The sequence below is a fragment of the Gopherus evgoodei genome, chromosome 4 (assembly GCF_007399415.2).
Source record: "Gopherus evgoodei ecotype Sinaloan lineage chromosome 4, rGopEvg1_v1.p, whole genome shotgun sequence".
In the NCBI taxonomy this organism is placed as follows: Eukaryota; Metazoa; Chordata; order Testudines; family Testudinidae; genus Gopherus; species Gopherus evgoodei.
Genome location: NC_044325.1, coordinates 145,159,903 through 145,173,105, shown reverse-complemented (window position 1 = coordinate 145,173,105; position 13,203 = coordinate 145,159,903).

The following is a 13,203-nucleotide window of genomic DNA, read 5'->3' as shown; positions in this document are numbered from 1 at the left end:
GCCCCTTATTAATCTGTGGCCAAATTCCACCACCAGTACTCATGTTGGTCTGTACTTTTTACTCCACGGGAAGTGCTACCAAGGCCATGTATTCTCAGCAAGTCAAGAGAGGAATCCCTTCTTGGTAGACCCAGAGGTTCAGCCATGATGCCTTGATAATTCAGGAACTTGATAATGAGATGCAGAATGGATGGGGGCCAGATCAGCAGTTGATATAAATGACTTCAACAAAACTACATTGATTTATGCCAGAGAAGAATCTGGCCCTTGGTTTAGCTAGCTTTTACATGGTAACTAGTTTTAATCCATCCGAGGTCGGCAGTTATCGAAAGCTATTGTCAAGTTGTAGCTCTTCAGTGGCTTTATGAAAGGAGTTGATGGTCTCAGTCCATTTGTAGTGAACAGGAATCTACCTTAGTAAAACAATCTTTCACAACTGTCCCCCTTGTTGGCAGCCTCCGTGGAGAACCCAAGGACTGAATGGTCCTGCAGACAGAACATCCCCAGTGGTAGCCTCTCCAGAACATGCCTGAGGCATAGTGGGGGTATTGCACTGTCACTGTTCAGTGGTGTTCCGTTCTTCATCTAAGTGTGAATGCAGTGCTGGATTGACAGCTCCTGACAGACCACCAGCACGAGATCAACCACCCTAGAAAGGCCATTGAAGTTGTCCAAAAAGACATTTAGGCTTTCTCCCCCAGACTGTTGGTTCAACACTGCACTAACACTGAAATTCTGTTCTGAGGGCTTCTGGAGATCTTCAGTAACGGCTAGGCCTTGTGCACTAGGGTGAATTTCACCTTTTATACCCAGAAGCGCTTTTTTTCACAGTCACATTATTGAAAACTTATTCTCTAATATGAGCCAGAAATGTCCCAGACAGCTGAGCTGAATGTGACCTCATCCCCTTCACCTGGACCTGAAGGGCCAGACTCAAAGTGCTCTAAGGGCCTGCTCCAAAGCCCGTTGAAGACAGCAGGCAGGAGTCTTTGGAGCTACCAACCCCACAAACTCACTGCAGTTATAGAAATGGTCCGCAAACTCTGGGGCATGCCCCCTCTGCACCTCCCTAGGAACATCTGATGGGGTGTGTGGCAGGGTGGAGTTCCATCCCTACCCCAGCCGCAGCCGAGCTCCACCCCCAGTCAGAGCTCCACCTTCTGCTCCTCCCTCTCCCACAGCCTGACGTCGCCTCTAGCCCCAGCTCCTCCCCTATCTCAAGCTTTGCCTTCAGCCCAAGCTTCTCTACTGAGGAAGCCTCGTCTGTGCAGTAATAGAGGGGGAAGTGCGAACTGATTCCATACTGGTAAGATGGGGGCGCAACAGGAAAAGTTTGGGCACTGAGTTACAGCAATGCACACACAGAAGCATGTGTCACGGTGAATGTGAGATGAGCTGTGGAGAGGATGGGAGGGAGCATGGATCACACCTCCCCCAGGGGCACTTTTATCTGTGGTGTGGGTTTTTTTTTTCTTTTTCTCTCAGTTCCATAATATCTTTCTCCATCATTTGTGAGGAAAAGAGAAGGGAGCATGCTGCATGGACAGAGCTCCAAAGGGATGATTTTTTTTAACTTCATTACTATTGCTTTCATCTCTGGGCTCTTCAGACCTGGAATGTTTAATTGGGGTCCTGGTGAAATAAAATGTTAAAATATATTGAAAGGCAGCCTTCTTCCCTCTGTTGTAACACTAATCCCCCAACATCCGTAGGCCCCTTGTTGGCTATTGAACCAAAGAAAGGAGCTGGAGGAGGTCCCCCTTTTATACATCTGGCTGTAGTGGGAAAACTCCCTAGATACCCTTATTATACAGAATCGAATACATCAATTAAAGCTGACAGATCTTTCTGCAATAATCAGTTATACACTAAGTCTCCCTCTGTGGGTTGTCCTTCTGACTCAGAGCAGACTTCTCTGCAACTGTGGGGTAGAATGGGAAAGGGGAACATTTGTTGATGCACAAAAGCTGGGGAGCACTGTGTGATGTACTGCAGCATGTAGTGGGAAGGTGAATTGTTAACTTATTTTACACACACACACAAGATTCGGGGGAAGGGGTGGGGGGACACATTAGACTAGAAGCAGCTCCACCAAATTGTGGAAAAAAATGAAGGATACTCTCTCAAAAAATAAATTCATATTCTGAATGGCTTTTATTAGGATTTGTGTTTAAAAACCCTACCTTCCTCCTCTTTTCTGGGCCTGGCTGGGCTCCTGCAAGAGAATGGAGCTTCTTTTAAACTTCCATGTTTGTATTTGATTATGACTGTCCCCCCACCATGCTTTCTGTCCCTCAAAGAAACTCCTAAGGAAGTTTGAAAATCCAGCAAAAGAATATGAAATGATATGCAGATTTGAGGCACTGCATTCCTCAGTTCCTTACAAAATGCTTTATAAAACTCTCAGCAGAAAGATTAACAATAATATACCCATAAAAAAAAGGATTTCCAGCCCTTTTTTTTCCTCCTTCCATTATGCAATGAAAAATCCTGATCCTTGAATTACTGTGGGAGAAAAGATGAAATTAGGGTTTTACAAAGCTTGCTTTGTATTTTTATTAAAATACACTAGATAAAGGATCATTAAAGGAGATAATACTGGAGGATAAAAAACATAGTTCCAGCCGCTCTTGACAATATATGCCCCACAATCTGTTTTCATTAGGACAGTAGATCTGAAATGATTTCTCTGAGGATAATGCTAAAGATACCAAATGATTGCTATCAGTGATGTGCATCGTGTACAGTTTTATCCTTAAAATAGCCTGCTAATAACAGTGCCCACCTTTCAGACTTGGCAATATAAATGATTACTGTGTGTATATGGTTAGTCTGAGAGGTGCCCACACTGTGTGCTGAATATAGCACATAAAAGCAAAAGGCCTCACTTTTTTAAAATCTGGTCATGTTATGAGTGAGCTAAAAAACCAAAACCCTGGATTGAGAGAAGTTTAACACTTTGAAGAAATTTGCTGAAGCAGAACATTCGTAAATGCTCACGTGGACATTCTGAGCCAGATTTTCCAAAAAGCTCCACTCACTGGGTTCACACTGGGTACTGAGCTCTCAACATGTAGCTATAAGGGTCACAATGGGACCTGCTGGCTACTTTTCTGCAAATCTGGCCCCAACTGTAAGTTCTGGCAACTTAAAAACCTGGGTCCTAAGACTCAATGAATGTCCCCTGTGACAGTGATGCTTGCAGGCAAGAGTGATACTCTTTAGACTGTAAGCACTTTGGAACAAAGACTGCCATAATTTATGATGTGTATGTATACATCACCTAGCACGCTGGGGCCTCTAGATGCTACTAAATAAAAATAATTAACGATATTCAGGAAAGAAAACCCCACTACCATTGCCGACAATTTAGCTTCAACCTGCAAGAGCAAGCAAATCAGAGCTGAGTGGGTGAACCCAAGGTTTACAGGGACAGCCCAAGCCCACAATAATGGAGGAAGGGAGATAATGTGAGACAGAACAGCACACCTGACATCCATGGTGCCAGTCCAGATTTTCAGATTGAACTCCAAATATCTCTAGACTTTTATCAATAGGAACTTTTAACTTGACTTTGGGTAAAACAATAAAATGGGAGATGAATTGTTTCATCTCACTTGTGCCTGCTGCCCACTGATGGCAAACCAGAAATGCTCATCTGAAGGCAGGATTTGGCCCTTGGAGATTATTAAAATGCAGATTTTTAGCAGAACAAGCTAGAGTAACTGCTCTTCTGTTTCATGTCAGGGGCTGTGTAAAGACTCGTCAGTTAGTTAGTCCATGATTGACACAATGGCCTGTAATAGCTCATTCTGATCAGTTACAGTCCATTGGGTGAATGCATAGCCCATCCCTGCTCTGTAAGCCATGTACTCAAAGCCTTCTGAAGTTCTCTGCCCATGTGTAATAACCTCGTGTTCAAACAAACCAAAACCATTGCTTTAAATTTCATTCAAAGAGCCATAGTTTGTGGGGTTGTTTTAGAGCGAACACAACAAAAAGCAGCCTAGAGGCACTTGATGATTCAGGGGCAATTGGCAATAGAATACAGAGTCTGTTGGTGAAGATTTCAAAAGTAACTAAGATTTGAGGTGTCTCTGGGTGTTTTTGTTGTTGTTTTTTCCTTATGAGCCCTAAGAAGGGGCTTGATTTTCAAAGTGTTGTGCTCCTACCTTTTGGGAATATGGCCCCTGTTGAATTTGAAGGGAAATATGCAGCCCCGGAAATGTCAATTACAAGGATGCAGTAGGAAAGAGTTATACAGACCTTTGTGGTGTTTAGACATATAATGTTCACATTATTGGAACATTTTGGGTCTGTAAATGAGGTGGATGTGTGTGTAATTGTACTGAAACTTGGCATGCTGCTTGTTTTACTGTCATTTCGATATTTAGCCAACCTGGAAGCTACTCTGCTTGGATCTGCTCAAATTGCAGGGCACTACTAGTCACTGAGTATTAGTACAATAAAACTCCAAAGATGATTATAATGAGCCATAATATGTTTTAGGCACAAATAGTTTTTTGTAGCAGGTCTAAATAGCATGTTTTCTGTGGAATAGGGTCGGAAAAGCAGAAATGTAATTAGCATTCTGCATGTTAAGAGAATTAAAAGGGCAGGTTGAATTTTATTCCGCCCTCATTGCCCCATTGAAGTTGTTGCATGGTCACAAGTAAAGGAAATTTCAGGCTTAGATATGTATCTGTAATGACGATGAGTGGCGATGCTTTGGTCTGAAGATTATGAGCCAGATTCTCACTGATGTCAGTAGAGCTAGGCTGATTTACACTAGCTGATGATCTGGCCCAGTGTTGTTGATCCAGGCCACTCAAGACTCCATGGTCACTCATCACTTCACAGCCACAGTGGGTCTCCAACCCACATCCTCCGGCTCCAGGTGCTTGGAGGCTGCAGCCAAGTTTGGGCCTCATTGTGCTAGGTGTGGTAAAGCACATAGTAAGAAACAGTCTGCTCCCCAAGAGATTACAGTCTGATTAGACAAGGCAGATGGGGAACAGAAGCACATAGAAATGAAGTGACTTGCCCAAGATCACATCTACAACTCAGTAGCAGAGTGAGTCCTAGACCTCAAGCTCCTGATGTCCAGGCCAGTTTTCCATCCATTCCACCACAATGGCTCATCAATATTAGCAATATCAGGCCAGTGACACACACAAGAACAGCCATTCTGGGTCAGACCAAAGGTCCATCTATCCCAGTATCCTGTCTTCCAACAGTGGCCAATGCCAGGTGCCTCAGAGGGAATAAACAGAACAGGTAATCAAGTGATCCATGCCCTGTCACCCATTCCAAGCTTCTGGCAAACAGAGGCTAGGGACACCATCCCTGCCCATCCTGGCTAATAGTTCCATCAATGGCTATCCTGCATTAACTTATCTAGTTCTTTTTTGAACCTTGTTATAGTCTTGGCCTTCACAACATCCTCTGGCAAAGAGTTCCACAGGTTGACTGTGTGGTGTGAAGAAATGCTTCCTTTTGTTTGTTTTAAATATGCTGCCTATTAATTTTGTTTGGTGGCTCCTAGTTCTTCTGTTATGAGAAGGAGTAAATAACGCTTCCTTATTTACTTTCTCCACACCAGTCATGATTTTATAGACCTCTGCCATATCCCCCTTAGTTATCTATTTTCCAAGCTGAAAAGTCCTAGTCTTATTAATCTCTCCTCATATGGGAGCTGTTCCATACCCCAAATTATTTTTGTTGCCCTTTTTTGAATCTTGCCCAATTCCAATTTTTTTTTTTGAGATGAGGTGACCACATCTGCATGCAGTATTCAAGATAGGGGTGTACCATGGATTAATATAGAGGCAATATATTTTCTGTCTTATTATCTATCCCTTTCTTAATGATTTCCAACTTTCTGGTCACCTTTTTGGCTGCCGTTGCATATTGAGCGGATGTATTCAGAGAACTATCCACAATGACTCCAAGATCTCTTTCTTGAGTGGTAACAGCTAATTTAGACCCCATCATTTTATATGTATGGTTGGGATTATGTTTTCCAATGTGTATTACTTTGCATTTATCAACATTGAATTTCATCTGCCATTTTGTTGCCCAGTCACCCAGTTTTGTGAGATCCCTTTGTAGCTCTTCGCAGTCTGTCTGGGACTTAACTATCTTGAGTTGTTTTGTATCATCTTCAAACTTTGCCACTCACTGTTTACCCCTTTTTCCAGATCATTTATGAATATGTTGAATAGTATTGCTCCCAGTACAGACCCCTGGGAGACACCATTATTTACCTCTCTTAATTCTGAAAACTGACTATTTAATCCCACCCTTGGTTTCCTATCTTTTAACCAGTTACCTATCCATGAGAGGACCTTCCTTTTATCCCAGGTTAGCTTACTTTGCTTAAGAGCCTTCAGTGAGGGACCTTGTCAAAGACTTTCTGAAAATCTAAGTACACTATATCCACTGGATCTCCTTTCTCCACATGCTTGTTGACCCCCGCTCAAAGAATTCTAGTAGATTGGTGAGGCATGATTTTCCTTTACAAAAACCATGTTGACTCTCTTCTCCAACAAATTATGTTCATCTGTGTGTCTGACAATTCTATTCTTTACTATAGTTTCAACCAGTTTGCCTGGTACTGGAGTCAGGCTTACCGGCCTGTAATTGCTGGGGTCACCTCTTAAGCCCTTTTTTAAAATTGGCATCATATTAGCTATCCTCCAGTCATCTAGTAGAGAAGCTGATTTAAATGATAGATTACAAACCACAGTTAGTAGTTCTGCAATTTCACATTTGAGTTCCCTCAGAACTTTTGGGTGAATGCTATCTGGTCCTGGTTACTTTGCTGAGCTGTTTGGATTTTACCCGGCAGAGGGCAGTCACACACATACACACCAGCTAGTTCATTACAGTTTGCTGCTAGAGCAATGAAAGAAGGGAATACACCAGAGAAAGATGTTGCTTCTTCCCTACTCACCTGCCTCTCACATAACTTTGTCTATTCACCTAATTAACATTTTCATAAAGACATGGCAAAGTATGTGCTCTTAAAATGTCTTTTTGTAAACATTCTTAATATTTTGCAAAATTCTTCAATACTTCCCCCTGTCTCTGTAACACGCCCTGTTCTTGAGCTATTTTAGGTGCCTGATGACATTATCTGAGCCTTCAATTTTTTATAACCCAGCTTGGCACTGAAATTGTTGGCAATTGTCTTTTTTGACAGTAACAAGGCATCCTGTAACTCAGGAGTTATACATTCTGTGCTCCTGTCATTGAACTTAATGAAAACATATTTTAGTTTAAAAAAAAATTCCACGTTAATTTCAGCTCCATTCAGCTCACAGGGGGAAGAGACAAATGCTTCCATTTGCCAATATGATAGTGGGAAGGGGGAAAAATTGATTAGGAAAAGAGAAAATTCTATCAGTCTTAAGGAGACACTATGAACAACAGAGAGCAAAAAATATGAACAATTACTTCACAAGGTTCCTTTTAAAGAAGAAAAATAATGTAAACTACAGGTTACATTCCCACTGATCTTTCACTCTGCTTTATGTGTAAATGTGGACTTGACTATTTGATATTTCCTATTACTGTCAGAGGTAGTAACTGAGTGGAAGCAATCATTTCTAAATAACTGCCTGATATTCTGTTCTTATAGTGATTAATGCTGAATAATTATTAGCTCTGAATATTGTATTGGATAGATACGATGCTAGTAGCTAAAAGCTGTCCACAATTGGCATCAGCACTAATGAATGAAATCTCCCTAGACGAGGCAGTGCTTGCTTTGCTCAGGAACCTATAGATGGCACTCTTTTCTCTCCCAACAACATCAAACAGCTGTTTTAAATCCAAATCAGCTGGGGTCCTGAATTCCGTTTTCCGTGACCCTGGTGCAGTGTCCTAAATGGACATGTGGAAGAAAAAGTGAGAGATTTGCCTGTTTAAGAAATTAGTTGAAAACGAAATCCATGTTACTATCTTTGGGAGGGCAATTATACAGCTAACACTAATGCCTTTTGCTGTTGCATAAGTCTATGAATATCCAGAAAAACACTAGAGGAGAAACACACAGCTGTCACACACTTCATCATTGCATCTGATGAAGTGGGTTTTAGCCCATGAAAGCTTATACCCAAATAAGTGTCAGTCTCTAAGGTGCCTCAAGGACTCCTCGTTGTTTTTGCTGATACAGATTAACACGGCTACCCTCTGAAACCTGACACATAGCCATTTTATCCAGGCCTTTTAGAGAATATGAAATGCTGAGCATTGGAAAGATTGAAAGGCCTAAGGAAGTGCATGGCTCAGAGAGATCCTTTGACCCTTGCACACTATAAAGCAGGGGAGTTTATCAAAGTGAGGAAAAAAGAGAAATCACACATGCATGTGCTAAGGCAGCTGATCGATCTGACTCCCAGCTTTATAGGCTGTTAGAAGACACTAGTTTGCAAACTACAGCCCAGGGCCTGAGCTGTGGCTGAGGAGTGCTCAGGGCAGCTCGGGAGAAGGGTATATAGGTGGTCTTGAACCACGTTGCACCCCTGACTGTCCAGGCACTGGCCTGGTTTTCAGGATAAATTAGAGCATCCTCCTTCCCCACCAATGCACCAGCTGGCATGGATACTGTATCCTTCTTCTGGCCATGGCCAATAGCCAATTACCCCATCCATGCTTGGAGGAAGGTAGAAGTAGAGAAGGAGTGATATCTTCTGAAGCAGGATTCCTTCCCTGTGCAGTTCCTGGGACAGCATAGCTACATGCCCGCCATGACACAACCACAATCTCACCCTAGGAATGGAACCCTTGGTTAGTGTTGCTCTAGGGGCTGTGAGTAATGGCATGTCATACCGGTCATGATCCTAAAGGCCACAGAGGCGAAGCCATGGTTACGTATGTGTCAATATGAAAATGTCTGTGACCTTGTGTCTCCAGCAGCAGCAGCAAGCCTCACTTCATGGAGGATGTGGCCACTATGGTTTCAATAGATCGCAACACTGCTCTTGCTGTGGCTGATTCCTAGGGTCTCTCTGGTCACATATGGTGGATATCGGGAAGTCAGACTGATCATTCAACAAGGATGGTCGGGCATGAACTAATATTTGCAACCCTCTCAATTTAGTGTTTTTCTCCCGGGGGAGGCATAAGTGGCTCTGTGTGTTTTTGTGTATATAAGCATGTGATTGTCTGTTGTGTTTTGTATATGTGCATGTGTTTGTGTGAATTAGAGATTCAGGGACACGACTGTATATAGATAGGCCTGGTAGAATTTGGTTTGTTTTTTATAGTTTTGAAAAATATCCGTGCTTATTTTCAGGCTTTTTTTCATTTTTTTTAATTGATTTAAATTTTTACAGTTCGTTGGAAATTTGGAAGGGGCAGACAATTATTTAATAACTGTAGACATTGAGATTTAAAAAGCTAAAGCTTTAGAACAGATAAAACACAAACTGTTAACATCACATGTCAAAATATACAAAGTAAATCCCCTTAAATCAAACTCTCATAAAAGTACTCCAGCAGCAATCTTCTTCATTGCCTATCTGTAAATTCTGATAATTGTCAATGGAAATATTTTGTCAGCGGGCTATGTGTTTGGTGAAATCGATGTTTTCTGACATTTACCACTCAAAATCTAATGCCTTCCAAGCCTATATATAGACAAACATTTTCCTTTACCTTCCACAAGAGGCAAGTTACAAGAACTGGCCACAGGCAAGCTAGCAATTCCTGCCTTTCCCAGTAGGAATGATTTGAAGACAGCAGGGCATGTGTGAGAGAAAGAAAGGAGAGTCTCTTTCCAGCCTCCCTCCCTCCCTCTCCGTTATTCTGAGCCAATGCAAGCAAAGACCACACAGGATTAAGCCGCTGCATCTCATTCGTTTCACTACACTTTATTTCCCTCGCCTGAAGGAGCCCAGCCTACACCCCCTACAAAGGCCAGTCAGCTTTACGCAAATCCCACATGGTCAGATGGAAAAGGAGCTTGGCTTGCTGGGACACCAAGCATAAACAGCACCCAAGGACTTCTATTTGAGCCAGGCTTAGGGCTGCTATTGCCAAGTGTGATAGAAGGGCGTGTTCAAGAGACTCTCTTCCCCTGGCGATGCTCACAAAGCAGGGGAGGAAAGGGGAGTGTGGCTTGTGGTTAGCAGAAAAGGACTCCAGTCCTGCCCTGTTTGATTTGCAGCTCTAAGAGCCAACCTACCGTATAAAGTATACCAGAAACTGGGATTTGCATACTGGAGAGTACCGGCGAAGGGGCCACAGAGGCAGACTCCTTGGTGAGTTATTGCTCTTTATGCAGGTCCTCCCCATTTGGTTCCAGACAGGGACAGCTTCTTGGCTCTGTGTGATCTGTTTTCTCCATGCACCCTCATTTTGCATGTAAATTACCCACAGCCACTTGCCCCTGATGTGTCTTTGCTGGTTGTAAGATGCCATGATTGGACCCGCTGGAGAAAAGTGAAACAATTCCCAGGTGGGTGCTGGGAGCCCATCCACATGTCACAGCAATGTGGGTTATAATCAACTCACAGCACAACAGCCAGTAAAAGGAATGTCCTGTCGTGCTGTTAGTTTTCTTTTTAGATGTGTACGCAACAAATCACACAAACAAAAGTGCACACATGCCAAAGAAATAGACACATGCATACATATAGTCACAAGACACTGTTACAATATTAACGCAAAGCACAAACATGCGCACACACAAAAGATGACCACAAAATGAAGGCACAGGAACTGCACAAAATAAATGCAAATACACACGTTCACAAAATAAAGGCACAATACATGCACAAAATATAATATGTAAATACCCAAAACACATACATGCGAACAAATCCACAAAGTACACAGCACACCAAACACAAATAAAAACACACTCCATCTACACACACACATCTATATGCAATACATAGTATGCATGCAAAACAATATACAAACAACACACAAGACGTGCGTGCACACAGTTCTGGCACGGCAGATACACAAATGCACAAGATACTCATGCACATGCATGCACACATAGGCATAGACACAAAAACGTGCAGCACACACATTAATAAAACAAATAGGTATATTCCCTTCCTACATCCCTTTACATTCCCATTTGCCACCCCAGCTCCACACAATAAATACTGATATTTACTGCGTGCTTCTAGTGACAAAAGAGGGCTTCCTGTGATCCCCAGGTACTAAGACACATCATCAGCTTCAGGGATGGGAGGACACAAATCCAGATAAGGATTTCCCCGAAGTTGTTTCAGGTAAGGACATGCCATGCCTACAGCACATCTAGCCACAGGATTGTCATGCAAATTCATCAGCTCACATTCTCTCAGCTGTGACAGCCCCCCGTGAATCCCAGACCAGTGCTGTGTTGCTCTTTGTGCCCCAAAATAAACCCTGGCTCCTTATATGCATCATACAATGGCCTCCTCTGCTCTCTAGTTCAGAAATCCTGTAATTAGTAGGAGATAGACCCTGCATCCCTGAAAACAATTTGCCACTAATAAATAATAAACAGAAGGCAGTCCTGCAAAGAGGAAAGAAATGACTGAGATGTTCTGACCCGCCTTGTACTGTTTTCTGTGAATGGAGAAATTGCATTAGCGGGACAAGCATTTAACCAAAGCTGGTATTTGTAATGCGATTTAGTGTAGTTTGCTGTGAATGAAAGACAGAGTCAATATATCAGGCAGGGAGAGAATAATGAAAGAGCAGAGCTTGCTAAGGGCATGGTCCTTTCAGGCACTGAGCACCCTCCTGATCTAAACAGCTCTGTCCTATATATCCTTGCAGAATGTCGAAAATGTCCCTAATACAGGGTCCACACCAAGTCCTAGTGAAGTCAGTGGGAGTCTTCATATTTACTTCAATGGCAATGAGATCCAGCCCTTAAGTGGTATAGATGAGATGGGACATCTCCTTTCTAGGCTCTGCAGAATTGTAGGGGATGTGTTTAAAAAGAAAACCTTCCTATGAATATTAGACAGGAAGGGGAGAAATTGACCCATCGTAGAGGAGTATTCACAGCCTACTGTGCGACTCTGTCTCTGGGGGAGGAGTTAAGTTTATCGTCTTTTACAACTTCCAACTTCCCCAAATTAGGAAGCTCCTTTAAACTTTAGTTGCAAGCAACAGAAATAGGTTTGTAGGCTGATTCTTCTCCCCTGCCCACCAGCCTCACAAAAAGACCCAAAAAACAACAGACATCCCTAACCCACTCCTGCAAGGGGAAAAGGAAGCCCAGGGGCTGAGAGAGAGACTGCACTGATCCCCTCCTTTCTGGCACACAACTGCTTTTGCTTTTGCTTTTATACTCCTGGTGGAGGGAACATGAAGAGCTCAGGGAAGAAATTTCCCTTCTATCTCTCCCAGGTGTTTTTAGCTGCAGACATATGACCTGCCACTAGAGGGCAGCTAGAGAATCTCTACACTAGAGTTCATTTCTTCCCCTTGACTGTGTTCCTGGTTTTGTGGGCAGAAGTGTGGATTGATTAAAGTCTCTTTTTTAAAAAGCTTAGAAAGTAGCACCTGGGAATCTTTTGGGGGTCCAAGTCAGGCTCTAGCTTTCTGCTATCAGTGATGAAGTGTGTTCGTTTAAAATATACACCTGTGTGGTTGTAGCTTTAAGCACCAGGCAGCCATATGACCTGGCCCTGCTGAAAAAATAGCAGCCTTTGGCAGCTGCTCTTATTTTAGTGCTGAGTGGGGTATGTTCAGGAGCTCTTCTCCGAAGAAATGGGAAGTCATGTAGGTAGCTGTATTGTCTGTCTGTGTCCCCATGGCAGTGAGTGGAGTTGATCAAAAGTTTTTTCAGCTGTTCTTGTATGTACCTTTCCCTTTTTTATTTTAGTTTTCTTTTCAGTTACTGTGAGTGTCTCTCCAGATGTGATCGTTATCTGAATCAGTCAAAGGACTTATCTAAAGAGTGTCAGTCTCCAACTCTGAGATCATCCCACTCAGGCTCTTCCACATGCTATGCCATGGTAACTTTCTAGAGACATAACACAAGACAACAGTTCACCCCATGGCTTAAATCCCTATTGACAACCGTCTAGTTATGGGCAACCCCCACTAGTGTGAGTGGGAGGGCAGTACCTAACTCTGATACAGGAGTGAAGTGAACTGGCTAAGGAGAGGAATGGGGACTGTCTGGTTTTAACAGAAACAGATTTTATTTATTTACCCTAGAAAAGCCCCCTCACGGGA